The following is a 20600-nucleotide window of genomic DNA, read 5'->3' as shown; positions in this document are numbered from 1 at the left end:
GTAAAATAAAATAACACACACACACACACACACACACACACACACACACAGACACACACACACACACACACACACACACACACACACAGAGCCTGTGGCACTACATACTACCAGCTAGATTGACAGTGTAGTGTTGGGTGGTGTGTGTGGAGGGAGAGGGAGCTGGGAGGTGGGAGGCAGAGAGCTCAGAGGGAGTCAGCCGGTTTGCTGGCTAGGAATGCAGGTGTGTGACAGTGAAATTACCTGGTCTCGTATAACGGGTCTAGGTGAAACCAAGTTAATTGTTGTTTTTTACTGGCCACATGATTTTGTTGTGACAATTCTAGAGTCATTCAAACAAAGTTTATGGTCAGTATGGTGCAATACTAGTTGGAGGTGGCTTTAACCTACTGAGTATGGGTGGTATGGGTAGACAGTTTTGTGATGTAGTTTTGAACATGTTATCCCAAAACTGTCTTGAGCACCTAGTTCAGCAGCCCACATGTGATGCAAATATCTTAGACATTTTAGCTATAAACAGGCCAGACCTTATCGACAGCATCAGTATAGAGACAGGGATTAGTGATCATGATATCATCATAGCAACTATGGTTATGGAAGTTAATACATCCCTATCTACATCGACATGGATACTCTGCAAATCACATGTAAGTGCCTCTCTGTTATTCCACTCTTTAACAGCCTGGAAAAAACAGCACCTATATCTTTCCCTGCGAGCTCTAATTTCCGCTATTTTATTATGATGACCATACCCCTATGTATGTCTGTGTCAACAAAATATTTTCGGATTTGGAGGAGAAAGTTGGGCTTTGAAATTTTGTGAGAAGATCCCGCCGCAATGAGACACACCTTTGTTTAAACAATGACGTCCACCCCAAATCCTGTGTCACACCTGTGACACTCTTTCACCTATTTCTCGATAATACAAAACGATCTGCTCTTCTTTGAACTTTCTTGATGCACGCTGTTAATCCTATCTGGTAAGAATCGCACATCACACAGCAGTGCTACAAAAGAGGACGGACAAGTGTATTGTAGGCAGTCTCTTCAGTAGATCTGTTTTATCTTCTATGTGTTTTATCAATAAATTAGTCTTTGGTTCACCTTCCCCACAAAATTTTCTGAGTGTTTTTTTCCAACGTAAATTGTTTGTAGTTTGTCTTTGTAATTCTTAGGTATTTAGTTGAATTTAAGGCCTTGAAATTTGATTGATTTATCATGTAACCGAATTTTAACGGATTCCTTTCACAACTCGTGCAGATTACCTCACACTTTTTGTTATTTGGAGTCAACTGCTAAACTTTGCACCATACTTATATCTTTTCTAAATTGTTTTGCAATTTGTTTTGATCTTCTGATGATTGTATTACATGATATATGACAACATATGCAAACGACTTACGACAGCTGCTCACATTGTCTCCTAAAGAGTTCATATAGATAAGGACCAGCAGAGAGCCTATAACACTACCTTGAGGAATGGAGCAAAATCACTCGATGACTTTCCGTCAGTTACTATGAACTGTGACCTCTCTGACAGGAAATCGTGAATCCAGTCGGATAACTAAGATGATATCCATAAGCATGCAATTTGAATACAAGCCACTTGTGAAGTACAGTGTCAAATGCCTTCCGGAAATCTAGAAATATTGGATCAATTTCTAATCCCTTGTAATTAGCATCAACACTTTGTGTGTATGAGTCAAGAAGACTAGAAGTGTGTTTCTGCTAGAAAGAGCAGATAAGTAGTTGTGAGCACCTCACTTAGACAATGAGTTGCAATCATTTAGCTCCAGTATGATGGAATAGATGAATTATGGAAAAGCTTTTACAGATTTTAAATTGTGCTCTGGACAAGTATATGCCTAGTAAGTGGATTACAGACAGAAAAGGCTCATTGTGATTTAGCAATGATATACAGAAAATGCTGGGGAAGCAAAGGCTGTTGCAATCTTGGCTCAAAAGAGAACATGCAGGTGACAACAGGTAAAGGTTAGTAGAGATTCAAGAATCTGTGAAAATATCTGTGCTTGTAGCATAGACTAGTACCACCGTCATACCTTAGAAAATGATCTGGCTGAGAACGCAAGAAAATTCTGGTCTATGTAAAATCACTAAGCAAGTTTAAAGGTTCCATCCAGTCTCTTGTTGAACAGTCTGGTGTAGCAGTTGAAACTAGCCAAACAAAATCTGAAGTTTTAAATTCCACATTTAAGAAATCATTCACACAGTAGACTTGTACAAACACACTGTCGTTTGACCATCGTATAGACTCATGTACAGAGGACATTATGATGATAAGCACCCGTGACGTAGAGAAACAACTGAAACACTTCAAAACATGTAAGTTACCAGGTCCAGATGGAATCCTAGATTGGTTTTACAAAGAGTACTATATTGCATTGAAACCTTACATGGCTTTCATTTATCACGAATCTCTCACCCAGTGCAGAGTCACAAGCAACTGGAAGAAAGTGCAGGTGACTCCTGCATACAGGGTGTTACAAAAAGGTATGGCCAAACTTTCAGGAAACATTCCTCACACACAAATAAAGAAAAGATGTTATGTGGACATGTGTCCAGAAATGCTTAATTTCCATGTTAGAGCTCATTTTAGTTTCGTCAGTATGTACTGTACTTCCTCGATTCACCGCCAGTTGGCCCAATTGAAGGAAGGTAATGTTGACTTTGGTGCTTGTGTTGACATGCGATTCATTGTTCTACAGTACTAGCATCAAGCATATCAACAGGTTAGTGTTCATCACGAATGTGGTTTTGCAGTCAGTGCAATGTTTACAAATGTGGAGTTGGCAGATGCCCATGTGATGTATGGATTAGCACGGGGCAATAGCCATGGCGCGGTACGTTTGTATCGAGACAGATTTCCAGAACAAAGGTGTCCCAACAGGAAGACGTTCGAAGCAATTGATCGGCATCTCAGGGAGCACGGAATATTCCAGCCTATGACTCGTGGCTGGGGAAGACCTAGAACGACAAGGACACCTGCAATGGACGAGGCAATTCTTCGTGCAGTTGACGATAACCCTGATGTGAGCATCAGAGAAGTTGCTGCTGTACAAGGTAACATTGACCATGTCACTGTATGGAGAGTGCTAAGGGAGAACCAGTTGTTTCCGTACCATGTACAGCGTGTGCAGGCACTATCATCAGCTGATTGGCCTCCACGGGTACACTTCTGCGAATGGTTCATCCAACAATGTTTCAATCCTCATTTCAGTGCAAATGTTCTCTTTACGGATGAGGCTTCATTCCAACGTGATCAAATTGTAAATTTTCACAATCAACATGTGTGGGCTGACGAGAATCCGCACGCAATTGTGCAATCACGTCATCAACACAGATTTTCTGTGAATGTTTGGGCAGGCATTGTTGGTGATGTCTTGATTGGGCCCCATGTTCTTCCACCTACGCTCAATGGAGCATGTTATCATGATTCCATACGGGATACTCTACCTGTGCTGCTAGAACATGTGCCTTTACAAGTATGACACAACATGTGGTTCATGCACGATTGAGCTCCTGCACATTTCAGTCAAAGTGTTCGTACGTTTCTCAACAACAGATTCGGTGACCGATGGATTGGTAGAGGCGGACCAATTCCATGGCCTCCACGCTCTCCTGGCCTCAACCCTCTTGACTTTCATTTATGGGGGCATTTGAAAGCTCTTGTCTACGCAACCCCGGTACGAAATGTAGAGACTCTTTGTGCTCGTATTGCGGACGGCTGTGATACAATATGCCATTCTCCAGGGCTGCATCAGCGCATGAGGGATTCCATGCGACGGAGGGTGGATGCATGTATCCTCGCTAACGGAGGACATTTTGAACATTTCCTGTAACAAAGTGTTTGAAGTCACGCTGGTACGTTCTGTTGCTGTGTGTTTCCATTCCATGATTAATGTGATTTTAAGAGAAGTAATAAAATGAGCTCTAACATGGAAAGTAAGCGTTTCCGGGCACATGTCCACATAACATTTTTTCTTTCTTTGTGTGTGAGGAATGTTTCCTGGAAGTTTGGCCGTACCTTTTTGTAACACCCTGTATAAGAATGCTAAAAGAACAGACGATAAGCCATATATACAACTTTCATGTTTTCTGTTAAAACTGACTGTGAGGAACAAAACAAAACAGCACATTGTTGTGCACACAATACTTGTTTAAAATTATATGTAAGGACAAATTTCAGATATGGGAGAAACCATTTGTCTAATGCTGTAAATGTCCCACTATTCCAATTATTACGGACTGTGAAAAGGAAAAATATACGGCATATTTGCACAGCACAGCATTTTCTTTTCCACAGTTGGTTTTAACAGAATACCTGCACATTGTTGTTTAATATTACATATGGACAATGTCTGTCTGAATTTTTATCAGAGTATCGTGTAAAAATTTGAAGTAAATCGATCAAGAACTTTCCAAGATTTTTGATGATAATGTTTCCCCTGTACATGTTATATACATATTTATATATGTGGCCTTTTACCACCTGGGTGTTTATTAGAGAGCATTGTGTAAAAGTCTGAAGTAATACTTATCAAGAACTCTTCGAGAATTTTTGTAACAATTTTAAATGATATTCTGTTTTTATATATATATATATATATATATATATATATATATATATATATATATATATATAATTAAAAATGTGGCCCATGTTCTTCCAAATGTTCATCAGAGTATCATATAAAAATGTGAAGTAAATCAGTCAATAACTTTTCAAGACTTTTGGTAACAATATTGAACATCAGACTACCTTGATGTAGCAGTATACATCTTGAATATATATTTTTATACCATATATATTAAAAAAATATGCAGTGTTTGTCCGTCAAAAGTTTTATTAGCGTATCATGTAAATATTTGAAGTAAATTGGTTAAGAACATTTCAAGAGTTTTGCCAGCGATCTGTATACTTGTATACAATACTTAACATATATATTTTAAAAATATCCAGCCTATGTCCATCTGAATGTTTATTAAAGTGTGTTGTAAAAATTTGAAGCAAATCACTCATGTCCTTTCTGAGATTTTTGGTAACAACATTAAACAGTGACTTGTCTTTATATAATTGTAGAGATATCCAGTGCTATCTTAAATTTATGGTCATTAGTGCTTAACCATGTATATACATTTTTCTATTAGACAGCCTTTTGGATTGTTTCCTGAAAGCACGCTTCATTTTATTTCTTTTAATATTTTGGCCAGTTTATTGAAATGTTGCCAGCCTGCTACAATAGGAGCACACATTGCCACTGTGAGTTTCCATTGTTTTATGTAATAATTCTCCATACTTCAGACTGCACGTTCATGTATGTCCTTACTGGGGAAGGTGAGATTTAATGTATCGCACCAGCGTGATAGTCTTTAGTGGTTTTAATTTTAAAAAAGAGTGTTTGCCAAAAAGCAGAAGCATTGAGTTGTCAGTAGGCACACAAAAAAGGAAGAAAATTTGCTAGATTTCAGACTTTATCCTTTGACGAGCTAGAGTAAAATAAAATAACACACACACACACACACACACACACACACACACACACAGAGCCTGTGGCACTACATACTACCAGCTAGATTGACAGTGTAGTGTTGGGTGGTGTGTGTGGAGGGAGAGGGAGCTGGGAGGTGGGAGGCAGAGAGCTCAGAGGGAGTCAGCCGGTTTGCTGGCTAGGAATGCAGGTGTGTGACAGTGAAATTACCTGGTCTCGTATAACGGGTCTAGGTGAAACCAAGTTAATTGTTGTTTTTTACTGGCCACATGATTTTGTTGTGACAATTCTAGAGTCATTCAAACAAAGTTTATGGTCAGTATGGTGCAATACTAGTTGGAGGTGGCTTTAACCTACTGAGTATGGGTGGTATGGGTAGACAGTTTTGTGATGTAGTTTTGAACATGTTATCCCAAAACTGTCTTGAGCACCTAGTTCAGCAGCCCACATGTGATGCAAATATCTTAGACATTTTAGCTATAAACAGGCCAGACCTTATCGACAGCATCAGTATAGAGACAGGGATTAGTGATCATGATATCATCATAGCAACTATGGTTATGGAAGTTAATACATCCCTATCTACATCGACATGGATACTCTGCAAATCACATGTAAGTGCCTCTCTGTTATTCCACTCTTTAACAGCCTGGAAAAAACAGCACCTATATCTTTCCCTGCGAGCTCTAATTTCCGCTATTTTATTATGATGACCATACCCCTATGTATGTCTGTGTCAACAAAATATTTTCGGATTTGGAGGAGAAAGTTGGGCTTTGAAATTTTGTGAGAAGATCCCGCCGCAATGAGACACACCTTTGTTTAAACAATGACGTCCACCCCAAATCCTGTGTCACACCTGTGACACTCTTTCACCTATTTCTCGATAATACAAAACGATCTGCTCTTCTTTGAACTTTCTTGATGCACGCTGTTAATCCTATCTGGTAAGAATCGCACATCACACAGCAGTGCTACAAAAGAGGACGGACAAGTGTATTGTAGGCAGTCTCTTCAGTAGATCTGTTTTATCTTCTATGTGTTTTATCAATAAATTAGTCTTTGGTTCACCTTCCCCACAAAATTTTCTGAGTGTTTTTTTCCAACGTAAATTGTTTGTAGTTTGTCTTTGTAATTCTTAGGTATTTAGTTGAATTTAAGGCCTTGAAATTTGATTGATTTATCATGTAACCGAATTTTAACGGATTCCTTTCACAACTCGTGCAGATTACCTCACACTTTTTGTTATTTGGAGTCAACTGCTAAACTTTGCACCATACTTATATCTTTTCTAAATTGTTTTGCAATTTGTTTTGATCTTCTGATGATTGTATTACATGATATATGACAACATATGCAAACGACTTACGACAGCTGCTCACATTGTCTCCTAAAGAGTTCATATAGATAAGGACCAGCAGAGAGCCTATAACACTACCTTGAGGAATGGAGCAAAATCACTCGATGACTTTCCGTCAGTTACTATGAACTGTGACCTCTCTGACAGGAAATCGTGAATCCAGTCGGATAACTAAGATGATATCCATAAGCATGCAATTTGAATACAAGCCACTTGTGAAGTACAGTGTCAAATGCCTTCCAGAAATCTAGAAATATTGGATCAATTTCTAATCCCTTGTAATTAGCATCAACACTTTGTGTGTATGAGTCAAGAAGACTAGAAGTGTGTTTCTGCTAGAAAGAGCAGATAAGTAGTTGTGAGCACCTCACTTAGACAATGAGTTGCAATCATTTAGCTCCAGTATGATGGAATAGATGAATTATGGAAAAGCTTTTACAGATTTTAAATTGTGCTCTGGACAAGTATATGCCTAGTAAGTGGATTACAGACAGAAAAGGCTCATTGTGATTTAGCAATGATATACAGAAAATGCTGGGGAAGCAAAGGCTGTTGCAATCTTGGCTCAAAAGAGAACATGCAGGTGACAACAGGTAAAGGTTAGTAGAGATTCAAGAATCTGTGAAAATATCTGTGCTTGTAGCATAGACTAGTACCACCGTCATACCTTAGAAAATGATCTGGCTGAGAACGCAAGAAAATTCTGGTCTATGTAAAATCACTAAGCAAGTTTAAAGGTTCCATCCAGTCTCTTGTTGAACAGTCTGGTGTAGCAGTTGAAACTAGCCAAACAAAATCTGAAGTTTTAAATTCCACATTTAAGAAATCATTCACACAGTAGACTTGTACAAACACACTGTCGTTTGACCATCGTATAGACTCATGTACAGAGGACATTATGATGATAAGCACCCGTGACGTAGAGAAACAACTGAAACACTTCAAAACATGTAAGTTACCAGGTCCAGATGGAATCCTAGATTGGTTTTACAAAGAGTACTATATTGCATTGAAACCTTACATGGCTTTCATTTATCACGAATCTCTCACCCAGTGCAGAGTCACAAGCAACTGGAAGAAAGTGCAGGTGACTCCTGCATACAGGGTGTTACAAAAAGGTATGGCCAAACTTTCAGGAAACATTCCTCACACACAAATAAAGAAAAGATGTTATGTGGACATGTGTCCAGAAATGCTTAATTTCCATGTTAGAGCTCATTTTAGTTTCGTCAGTATGTACTGTACTTCCTCGATTCACCGCCAGTTGGCCCAATTGAAGGAAGGTAATGTTGACTTTGGTGCTTGTGTTGACATGCGACTCATTGTTCTACAGTACTAGCATCAAGCATATCAACAGGTTAGTGTTCATCACGAATGTGGTTTTGCAGTCAGTGCAATGTTTACAAATGTGGAGTTGGCAGATGCCCATGTGATGTATGGATTAGCACGGGGCAATAGCCATGGCGCGGTACGTTTGTATCGAGACAGATTTCCAGAACAAAGGTGTCCCAACAGGAAGACGTTCGAAGCAATTGATCGGCATCTCAGGGAGCACGGAATATTCCAGCCTATGACTCGTGGCTGGGGAAGACCTAGAACGACAAGGACACCTGCAATGGACGAGGCAATTCTTCGTGCAGTTGACGATAACCCTAATGTGAGCATCAGAGAAGTTGCTGCTGTACAAGGTAACATTGACCATGTCACTGTATGGAGAGTGCTAAGGGAGAACCAGTTGTTTCCGTACCATGTACAGCGTGTGCAGGCACTATCATCAGCTGATTGGCCTCCACGGGTACACTTCTGCGAATGGTTCATCCAACAATGTTTCAATCCTCATTTCAGTGCAAATGTTCTCTTTACGGATGAGGCTTCATTCCAACGTGATCAAATTGTAAATTTTCACAATCAACATGTGTGGGCTGACGAGAATCCGCACGCAATTGTGCAATCACGTCATCAACACAGATTTTCTGTGAATGTTTGGGCAGGCATTGTTGGTGATGTCTTGATTGGGCCCCATGTTCTTCCACCTACGCTCAATGGAGCATGTTATCATGATTCCATACGGGATACTCTACCTGTGCTGCTAGAACATGTGCCTTTACAAGTATGACACAACATGTGGTTCATGCACGATTGAGCTCTTGCACATTTCAGTCAAAGTGTTCGTACGTTTCTCAACAACAGATTCGGTGACCGATGGATTGGTAGAGGCGGACCAATTCCATGGCCTCCACGCTCTCCTGGCCTCAACCCTCTTGACTTTCATTTATGGGGGCATTTGAAAGCTCTTGTCTACGCAACCCCGGTACGAAATGTAGAGACTCTTTGTGCTCGTATTGCGGACGGCTGTGATACAATATGCCATTCTCCAGGGCTGCATCAGCGCATGAGGGATTCCATGCGACGGAGGGTGGATGCATGTATCCTCGCTAACGGAGGACATTTTGAACATTTCCTGTAACAAAGTGTTTGAAGTCACGCTGGTACGTTCTGTTGCTGTGTGTTTCCATTCCATGATTAATGTGATTTTAAGAGAAGTAATAAAATGAGCTCTAACATGGAAAGTAAGCGTTTCCGGGCACATGTCCACATAACATTTTTTCTTTCTTTGTGTGTGAGGAATGTTTCCTGGAAGTTTGGCCGTACCTTTTTGTAACACCCTGTATAAGAATGCTAAAAGAACAGACCCTCCAAATTACAGTCCAATATCCTCAACATCAGTTTACTGCAGAATTATTGAATACATTTTGAGTTCAAATGTAATAAATTTTATAGAGACCGAGAAGCTTATCTCCACAAATGAGCATGGTTCAAATGGTTGAAATGGCTCTGAGCACTATGGGACTTAACATCTGATGTCATCAGTCCCCTAGAACTTAGAACTACTTAAACCTAACTAAGCTATGGACATCACACACACCATGCCTGAGGCAGGATTCTAACCTGCGACTGTAGCGGTCGCGCAGTTCCAGACTGAAGTTTGCAGAACTGCTTGGCCACACCGGCTGGCCAATGAACATAGTTTTAGAGAGCATCACTCGTGTGAAACACAAATTGTCCTTCTCACATGATATACTGTGAACTATAGATGAAGGCCAATAGGTAGATTCCATATTTCTAGATTTCTGAAAAGCATTTCACATGATACCCCACTGCAGACTGGTAACGAAGGCGTGAGAAAACAGAATAGGTTCCCGGATGTGAGTGGCTCAAAGGCTTCTTAAGTAATGGAACCCAGTATGTTGTCCCCGAAGGCAAGTGTTCATCGGATACAATGGTATTGTGAGGTATGCCCCAGGGAAGTGTCCTCCTCCTGTGCCCGAATAGGCCTCAGAAGGTCCAGTGGTATTGATTGATCACCGTGTCATCCTCAGCCTGCAGGCATCACTGGATGCCGATATGGAGGGGCATGTGGTCAGCACTCTGCTCTCCCAGCCGTTGTTAGTTTTCATGACCAGAGGTGCTACTTGTCAATAAAGTAGCTCCTCAATTAGCCTCGCAAAGGCTGAGTGCACCCTGATGCCAACAGCATGTGGCAGGCCCAGACGGTGATCCATTCAAGTACTAACCAAGCCCAACTGCTTAACTTCGATGATCTGACGGGAACTGGTGTTACCACTGTGGCAAGGCCATTGGCTTCAGGGAAGTGTGATGAACCACTATTTTTTCGATATACATAAATGATCTGTTGGGCAGCGTGGGCACCAATCTGCAGTGTTAACTGATGAAGCTGTAGTGTATGAAAAGGTGTCAAAGATGGGTGACTGTAGTATGTTACAAAGTTTCTTGTTGGGGCGATGAGTGGCAGCTGGTTCTAAAAGTAGAAAAGTTAATGCCGATGAATAGCAAAGACAAACCCATATTATTTGGATACAACATTAGCAGTGTGCTCCTCGACACAGTCCTGCAGTCCTGTCATTTAAATATCTGAACATAAACAAAAGAAAAATTCGGAGTAGGAATTAAAATCCATGGAGAAGAAATAAAAACTTTGAGGTTCGCCGATGACGTTGTAATTCTGTCAGAAACAGCAAAGGACCTGGAAGAGCAGCTGAACGGAATGGACAGTCTCTTGAAAGGAGGATATAAGATGAACATCAACAAAAGCAAAACGAGGATAATGGAATGTAGTCAAATTAAATCGGATGATGCAGCAGGAATTAGATTAGGAAATGAGAGGTTTAAAGTAGTAAATGAGTTTTGATATTTGGGGAGCAAAATAACTGATGATGGTTGAAGTAGAGAGGATATAAAATGTAGATTGGCAATGGGAAGGAAAACGTTTCTGAAGAAGAGAAATTTGTTAACATCGAGTACAGATTTAAGTGTCAGGAAGTCGTTTCTGAAAGTATTTGTATGGAGTGTAGCCATGTACAGAAGTGAAATGTGGACGATAAATAGTTTAGACAAGAAGAGAATAGAAGCTTTTGAAATGTGGTGCTACAGAAGAATGCTGAAGATTAGATGGGGAGATCACATAACTAACGAGGAGGTATTGAATAGAATTGGAGAGAAGAGAAATTTGTGGCACAACTTGACTAGGAGAAGGGATTGGTTGGTGGGGCATATTCTGAGGCATCAAGGGATCACCAATTTAGTATTGGAGCGCAGTGTGGAGGGTAAAAATCGTAGAGGGAGACCAAGAGATGAATACACTAAACAGATTCAGAAGGATGTGAGTTGCAGTAGGTACTGGGAGATGATGAAGCTTACACAGGATAGTGTAGCATGGAGAGCTGCATCAAACCAGTCTCAGGACTGAAGACCACAACAACAACAATGTTGCAAAGTGACATGAGCTGGAACAAGCATGGGAGGATTGTGGTAAGGACAGTGAAAGGCCAGATTCAGTTTATTGGGAGAATGTAGGGAAGTGTGGTTCATCTATAAAGGAGAGTGCATATAAGACACTAGTGTCACCTATTCTTGGGTACTGCTGGTGTGTTTGGGATCCACACCAGTTTGGATTAAATGAAGAGATTGAAACATTTCAGACATGGGCTGCTAGTTTCATTACCAGTAGGTTCAAAAACACCTAAGTGGTACAGTGATGCTTCAGGAGCTCAAATGGGAATCCCTGGAGGGAAGGCAACATACTTATTGTGAAGTACTATTGAGAAAATTTAAAGAGCCGGCATTTGAAGCTGAATGCAGAACAATCGTCCTCCTGCCAGCATATATTTTGCTTCAGGACCACAAACATAAGATAGATAGAAATTAGGTCTCATATGAAGGCATATAAACAATCGTTTTTACCTCATTCTGTCTGCGAGTGGAAGAGGAAAGGAAACGACTAGTAGTAGTACAAGGTACTATCCGCCACACACCATATGATGGCTTTCAGAGTGCATATGTAGATGTAAGTGGAGGGAGTGTTGGCAGATATATGGGCTGGCATGATTGTAGTGGCCGGTGGGAAACTGCATGCTCTGAAGGTGATGTGGGGATGTGAATTTAATTTTTTTGGTATTTGTTTGGCCTTGATTACAACAAGCATTTTTTATTTTTACTAAAAACTGGGCAAGAAAACCAAAATATCGTTTAGCCATAGCAGCAAACAAAAACTTTGTTTTTAAATAAACATTTTTTTTTAAAAAAATGAGTACTTTTTATTCATAAAATTTCCGTTGTTTTGAAATATTGGGTTGTAATAGAAAATGGGAAAAATGACCTGTACCGTTTTAATAACAGTGCCAACAGAAATGAGCAACAAACCCATGGCATAAGAATTGGTACAACATTATGAAGACGGTAATGTACATGTTACCATGTGGTGTGGCCTAGTATGCATGCACATGCAGTGTGGAGCATTTGTGCCTTCTGCCCACTGCAGGTCTATAAATTAGTTTCTCGCTGTTGTCATCGGACATCAACAAGATGATGGCGTCCCTAGTCTGGAAGTATTTTACAAACTGTAGTATCGGTGAAGTACAATGCTCCATTTGTTTTAAAAGATTAAAAATGGGAAGAACCACAGCAAACTTGCAACATCATATGAGGAGAAAACTTAAAACTTGGCGAAGAGTTCTCGGGCTTCCAGCCGGGTGGCGGTGTTTTCAAACTGCGACGTTTCGACGAGTGACATACTCATCATCTTCTGGCGAAGTGCCGAGACTTTGCGGATGCCAGTCCCTTTATACCTTCGGTGTGCCCCCCACCACCTGGCCGCGGGAGGCTGGGTCCAGAGGAGCCGGCGGGCGGGGTGGAGGGGGAAGCAGGTGCGCCGTTCGTGTCTCTGTCAGAGCATTCTGATCGCGTCTTGTGAGCTGGACGGTTCTTGTTGTGTTCCTGGCGTATTGCGGCTAATGCTGGATTCCAGGCCGCGCTCAGTTGATAGCCTTCGTCCCTGTTCACAAGATTCTCGTGGACCCGTATTTCTATTGATTCTTTAATGACGCTATCCCAATAGCTCCCGGCTTGGCACAGCACCCTGGTGTTTTCAAAAGCAAAGGTGTGGTTTTCTTTGATGCTATGTTCAGCTATAGCAGATTTCTCTGTCCAAGTCGAACATGCCTGATGTGTTCCTTGCACCTTTTAGAGATGCAGCGCTGCGTTTGACCAATGTACTGTACACCACATTCACAGGCAATGCTGTATATACCAGGTGTGTCTAGTTTGAGTGGGTCTTTAGCTGAGCCCAGCAGCTCTTTCGTCTTCTGCGGTGGTTGGAAGACGGTATTTATGTTTGATTTTCTTAATAGCCTCCCAAATATGGAAGAAAGGCGAGTCTCTTGTTAACTTCCTCTTGCTGAAATTTGTCAGCCTGTCTCCTCTTGAAGGCCCTGCCAATCTGTGTTTCACTGTACCCGTTTTTCCGAAATACCTCTCTTAGGTGGTGTAATTCGTCTGAGAGGCTTTTTTTGTCACAAATGATGTGCGCCCTATGTACCAAGGTGGTCAGTACTGACTGGCGTTGCGCCGGATGGTGGCAGCTGGTTGCATGGAGGTACAGGTGTGTGTGTGTCTTTTTTCTATATACTGAATGGCCCAGCGTGCCATCCCCTTTCTTCCTGATCAGTATGTCCAGGAATGGAATACAGCCATTCTCTTCTACTTCCATCGTGAAGGTGATATTCTCATGTATGCCGTTTAGGTGGTCCATAAACTCCTCCAGTGCCTGCCTGCCATGCTGCCAAATTACGAAAGTGTCGTCCATATAGCGGAAGAAGTGCCTGGGTTTACGGTGAGCAGTTTGTAGTGCCACCTCCTCAAAGTGTTCCATATAAAGATTCGCGATCCCTGGAGCAAGGGGAGATCCCATGGCCACTCCATCCACTTGTTCATAATGCTCTCCATTGCACTTGAAGTAGGTGGTCGTAAGTGCATATTCAAAGAGCTTCACTGTTTCAGGCTCGAAGTGCTGATTAAGGAGCGCCAAGGCGTCTTGTAGTGGTACTTTCGTGAACAAGGAGGTGACGTCGAAGCTCACGAGTAGGTCATCACTCTGTATTCGGATGTCCTTCAGTACTCTAACGAAATCTGCGGAGTTTTTCATGTGATGATTGCTGTGTCCCACCAGTGGTTTCAATAGTGTCGCCAGGTATTTGGCCATTCCATAACTGTGTGAGTTGATAGTGTCCAGAATCGGCCGTAGAGGCACCCCATCTTTGTGAATCTTGGGCAATCCATACAGGCGCGGTGTCGTTGGCGCTCTGGGATACAGTCGTTTCTGCACTGCCTCTGGTAGATCTGAGTCCTTCAGTAGCGCCACGGTTTTCCTGGTCATCGTCGATGTAGGATCCTTGTTGAGTTTCCTGTAGGCTGGGTCTTGCAGCAGAGAGCAGATTTTCTGTTGGTAGTCGACTGTGCGAATCAGCACCGTCGCATTTCCCTTGTCTGCTGGGAGGACCATGATGTCAGCATCATCCCTCAGTGCGCGGATAGCCTCTCACTCCGGCGCAGTAATGTTGGCTTTAGGGAGTCGTGACTTGTCGATGGTCCTGCAGGTCTCCCTTTGGATCTGCTCAGCTTCCTTCTTGGGTAGGCCCCGGATTGCTTCCTCTACGCTGCTGCTGATGTCCCGTTTCGGTATGGTCCTTGGTACAGGTGCAAAGTTCAACCCTTTCGTGAGGACAGAAGTTGTGTCTGCATCTAGCACCTTATGTGTCAAATTTACAATAGCTCTAGTGCTATTTGTCACCTTCTGGGTCGACTGAGCTCCAGAGGGTCTGCCGAATTTGTCGATCTGTTTTGCGGCAACATGTCGTTTCTGCACCTCACTGTCAGCGTGAGAGCTGCAGTCAACCCACTCCCAAGTGTGTGCCGGTAATGCTTCTGCCATTTTCAGGTGACATGCGATCAGGATGCGTGCATTCTTGTCCAGTTCTTGCCATGTGTAGTGAATGCGTTCCCTGACAATGGCCATCCCTGCTCGCCATAAAATACGTTCAGTTTTCTTCGTTTTCACAGGGTGTCTTAATTCCGCAAATCGTGGCAAGATGTTCTTGTCTCGGCAGCATTGGAGGGAAGCCAATGAGCTGAGCAATTTGGCTTTCCTGTTGCGTTCTTTCTGCAGCAGCTTGAAGCTACAGAGCATCTCCTCCCTGTAGAGGTGTCGTAAATGTGAATGTATGCTTTCCCGGCGTATACGTCTTAGGATAAACAAGACTAAAACAGGAGGTGCTGAGTGGGTAGATTGGGCATGTAATGTTTTAACTCGCCCATTCCCGAGTCATTTCCTGTTTCCTAACATCATCCCTATCCCAGTCGACCACTGCTTCATCTTTCTTTACAAGTTCAGGAAAGTATCCCTTTCCTCGGCTAAAACCAAGTCCTACATCCTGTACCTACCAGGCTCTATTCCTCATAGACCTATTACTTCTCAATGGCCAGACATTCCAGAACCACCTCTATTCCCTCTTAAAGACACTGTTACAGTGTGATACTCACTTCATACACAACATCTCTGAAATAGAAACCGTTGCAGTCCAACAGCTGGAAGAGCATTCCAGACATGATCTGTCAGCATCCTATTCTTGCCTTTGGGCACCACTTTCTGCCAACACCCGTCCTTCCTCATAGTGAACCGCATGTCAGCCCCTCATAGCACCCAGGCCCTGCCTAGCTGACGTCTTCAATTTACCTCCAAAACTCCCTCCAAACAGCCCACAAAACCCAGAGCCCAAGCAAACCCTAAACACTGTTGTTAAGCTCTCCACTAAAAACATCAGTCACACACAAGTTTCAGTCCTACTCTCCTTCTCCCGATCCCTACTGTGGAAACACTTCTTTGCCACCAGTCCCTCCAACCAAAACCAAAAAGCCAACCTGATCCCACCATTGAACCTTGCCTCTCCCAGATCATACTGCGCTCCAACTGTGACTGACCCCCCTCCCCCCCTTTCCATCTAACCATCCCTTAGCCAGCTTCCAGGAATTCCATGCCTCCAACTTGGCCTCACCATGCTCCCCCTGGTTCCTGCCACAAACATTTTGGCAGAAGAAAAGACGGTCATACACAACCTGAAAACAGATCCAGACCTAATTGTCCTCCCTTCAGACAAAGGCACCAATACTATTGTGATGAGTTACAGTAATCACTTGATGGAAAGCCTCAGCCAATTATCAGATTCCTGCCAGGGTGATCTTAGATGTCCAACATATCTCCAATACCTACTCAAATCCATAGACCCTTCCCAGAACCTCTCACCTGAGTGCATCTCCCTCCTCACCCCAACAGAAACCCGCATACCCACCTTCTATATGCTCCCCAAATTCCTCTAACCCGACAGTCCTGGAGACCACATTGTCGCTGGCTATTGTGCTCCCATTGAAAGAATTTCTGTTGTTTTTGACCAATACCTCCAATGAGTTGCCAAAAACCTAGCCTCCCACGTACTAACCACTTCCTTCACTGACTCTCCGCCATCCCCACCCCTCTACCTCCTGGATATTTACTCATCACTGCTGATACCATCTCCATATGCACTAGCATCCCTCATATCCAGGGACTTGCCACTATCAAAGACTACCTCTCCCAAAGTCCTTCAAACTCCAAATCCACCACCTCATTCATTATAAACCTTACCTACTATATCCAGACCCAAAACTGCTTTCCCTTGGAAGTGAAGGTATGCCAACCTGTTTATGGGCCATCTTTAGGAAACCTCCCCCCTCCCCCCAGTCTGGTTTGGTTTCATTGATGATATCTTCATGAGCCAGATTCAGGGCCGAGACACCCTAACCATATTCTATCATCACCTCAACACCATTTCACCCATTTGCTTTACCTGGTACTCCTCTGCCCAATGCAGCACCTTCCTGAATGTTGACCTCCACCTCACTGATGGCTCCATCCACACCTCTGGCCACATTAAACCATAAACTGTCACCATATGTGCTGTAGTTCTTTGTCTTTGTTCAATATCCCTTCTTAGAACTGTTTGATATGGGTCCCACAGAACTGAGCAATTTTCTAGTATTGGTCACACAAGTATGTCACTATTGTAGACAAACAACTTCTCACCAGTATTTTATCAGTGAAGCAATGACTGCTACCTGCTTTACCAACAACTGAACCTATGTGATCATCCAATTGCATATTCCTACAAAGTCACTATAAGAAGATGCTTGACAGTTGCCGGGTTGAATGCACAACTTTATGCGCCTGTTGCAACCAGTCATGTTACATCATTTTGTAAATGTCTCTGTGACAACACCTTGATGTTGCCAGAGTTCTGTAGATGACTCTCTCTCTCTCTCTCTCTCTCTCTCATTCTCTCTCTCTCTCTCTCTCTCTCTCTCTCTCTCACACACACACACACACACACACACACACACAAAAACAACTCATGTCACGTGGCCACCACTGTCATCTCTGCATACTAAGGCCTGACTGAGTGTGTAGCTACTACTTATATTATCTGCCATGTCATTAATATGCAATATGAACAACAAGGGTCCCAGTGCTTGTCCATTAAACATTCCTGAAGTTACTTCTGCATCTGTCAATGACTCCTCTCCTGGGGTACACTGAAGTTACTTTTACATCTCTCAGTGATTCTCTATGCAAGATAAAATGTTGCATCCACCTTACCAAGAAGTCCTCATTCCAGTCACTGAAAGTATCACTTTGCAACACTGTCTCAAAACCTGACATTGAACCCTGCTTTGAAGAGTTCCAACCACAATCCCAATTTGATCCAACACCACTATTTCAAAATTACACCTTACAAGCTTTGTGATAATTCGTAACATTCAGTGTTACCCCACCACCCTACAATTTGATCCTAACCTCTCCTCTGCAGAATTCCAGGAACTTTGTATCCTAAAAACTGATGACTTCATCATTATCCTCCTGACAGACAAGAGATCTACCTGCCACCAAGATCCTCTCCCTGTGGTACAAACTGACCTATATTCCCTTCTTAAAACCTCAGGGCCCACACAAGGACTAACACCTCAATCCATAGAATTTCTTAACTCACCCAATCTGTGCACTCCCACCTTTTTGCCTCTTCCTAAGACCCACAAACCCCACCACCCTGGCCAGCCCATAACTACTTTCTTCAAAGTATCCACTGAATGTATCTCTGCCTTGGTGGTTAGAGACTCCAATCATATATTAAAGACACCAACCATTTCCTAGATCATCTGAAATCTGTCTCTCTCCCTATACCACCACACACTTTGCTTGTCAGCATTGATGCCACCTCGCTCTATGCCAATATTCCCCATGCATATGGTCTGTTTGCTGCCGAACATTACCCAAACTGGCACCCACTTGATTCCAAACCTATGCAACATTCCTCCTCAACTTAGTCAACTTTATATTTACCATTAACTACTATACCTCTGAGGGACTGACTTGCAAACAAACCAGGGGGATGGCCATGGAAACCACGATGGCCCTTTCATACGCTAACCTTTTCAGAGATTGTTTGAAGGGGGCTTTCTTGGGATCCATAAGTCTTCAGCTCCTGGTTCGGTTTAGATGCATTGTTGACATCTTTGCCTTATGGACTCATGGTGAGGTTGACTTGTTGAAGTTTTTTAGAAACTCTAAACACATTCTCCCGATTAAATTTTACTTGGACCTCTTCCATATTTGATGCCACATTTTTTTTTATGTTGACCTCATGTTCACCTTGCACAGCTACACATTTCTGTTCACATTAAACCTACAAACAAATAAAAGTTCCATCATTTTCTTGTCAAACATTTCCTTCCATACAGCCTTGGCATTCAAGGCAAACATATTTGTTCAGATACCATTCTTTTGTCAGACCCTAAGTCCCTTATGCATCCATTTCCTTACTCTTTGGCTCCTAGCCCTGTGTCTGTCCCCACTGTAACTGGAAAAACATATACTAACAAAGGCAGAGCCACCTGTGAAAGAACAGGTGTCATGTGCCAGCTGTTATGCAAAACTAGTTCAATTGTACAGTGGCATAACTACAACCAAGTTATCAGCTAGGATGAACGGCTGTAGACAGAGGTTGTTTCATCTACATCTACATTTATACTCCGCAAGCCACCCAACGGTGTGTGGCGGAGGGCACTTTATGTGCCACTGTCATTACCTCCCTTTCCTGTTCCAGTCGCGTATGGTTCGCGGGAAGAACGACTGTCTGAAAGGCTCTGTGCGCGCTCTAATCTCTCTAATTTTACATTCGTGATCTCCTCGGGAGGTATAAGTAGGGGGAAGCAATATATTCGCACTTGAGTTTATTAAACATCTCCGTAACGCTATCACGGTTACCAAATAACCCTGTGACGAAACGCGCCGCTCTTCTTTGGATCTTCTCTATCTCCTCCGTCAACCCGATCTGGTACGGATCCCACACTGATGAGCAATACTCAAGTATAGGTCGAACGAGTGTTTTGTAAGCCACCTCCTTTGTTGATGGACTACATTTTCTAAGCACTCTCCCAATGAATCTCAACCTGGTACCCGCCTTACCAACAATTAATTTTATATGATCATTCCACTTCAAATCGTTCCGCACGCATACTCCCAGATATTTTACAGAAGTAACTGCTACCAGTGTTTGTTCCGCTATCATATAATCATACAATAAAGGATCCTTCTTTCTATGTATTCGCAATACATTACATTTGTCTATGTTAAGGGACAGTTGCCACTCCCTGCACCAAGTGCCTATCTGCTGCAGATCTTCCTGCATTTCGCTACAATTTTCTAATGCTGCAACTTCTCTGTATACTACAGCATCATCCGCAAAAAGCCGCATGGAACTTCCAACACTATCTACTAGGTCATTTATATATATTGTGAAAAGCAATGGTCCCATAACATTCCCCTGTGGCACGCCAGAGGTTACTTTAACGTCTGTAGACGTCTCTCCGTTGATAACAACATGCTGTGTTATGTTTGCTAAAAACTCTTCAATCCAGCCACACAGCTGGTCTGATATTCCGTAGACTCTTACTTTGTTTATCAGGTGACAGTGTGGAACTGTATCGAACGCCTTCCGGAAGTCAAGAAAAATAGCATCTACCTGGGAGCCTGTATCTAATATTTTCTGGGTCTCATGAACAAATAAAGCGAGTTGGGTCTCACACGATCGCTGTTTCCAGAATCCATGTTGATTCCTACATAGTAGATTCTGGGTTTCCAAAAACGACATGATACTCGAGCAAAAAACATGTTCTAAAATTCTACAACAGATTGACGTCAGAGATATAGGTCTATAGTTTTGTGCATCTGCTCGACGACCCTTCTTGAAGACTGGGACTACCTGTGCTCTTTTCCAATCATTTGGAAC

The 20600-nt window shown here is 42.5% G+C and overlaps 1 protein-coding gene across 3 annotated transcripts in view; it reads left to right on the top strand.

Annotated features, from left to right (window-relative positions):
• The window catches only part of LOC126251486 (PRKCA-binding protein), a 100718-nt gene that overhangs the window by 25281 nt on the left and 54837 nt on the right, over positions 1–20600 (top strand). The window lies entirely within an intron of this gene.

This window comes from Schistocerca nitens, chromosome 4 (genome assembly GCF_023898315.1).
Source record: "Schistocerca nitens isolate TAMUIC-IGC-003100 chromosome 4, iqSchNite1.1, whole genome shotgun sequence".
Classification (NCBI taxonomy): Eukaryota; Metazoa; Arthropoda; class Insecta; order Orthoptera; family Acrididae; genus Schistocerca; species Schistocerca nitens.
The sequence above is the reverse complement of the archived record's forward strand: the minus strand, read 5'-3'. Positions and strand labels throughout refer to the sequence as shown.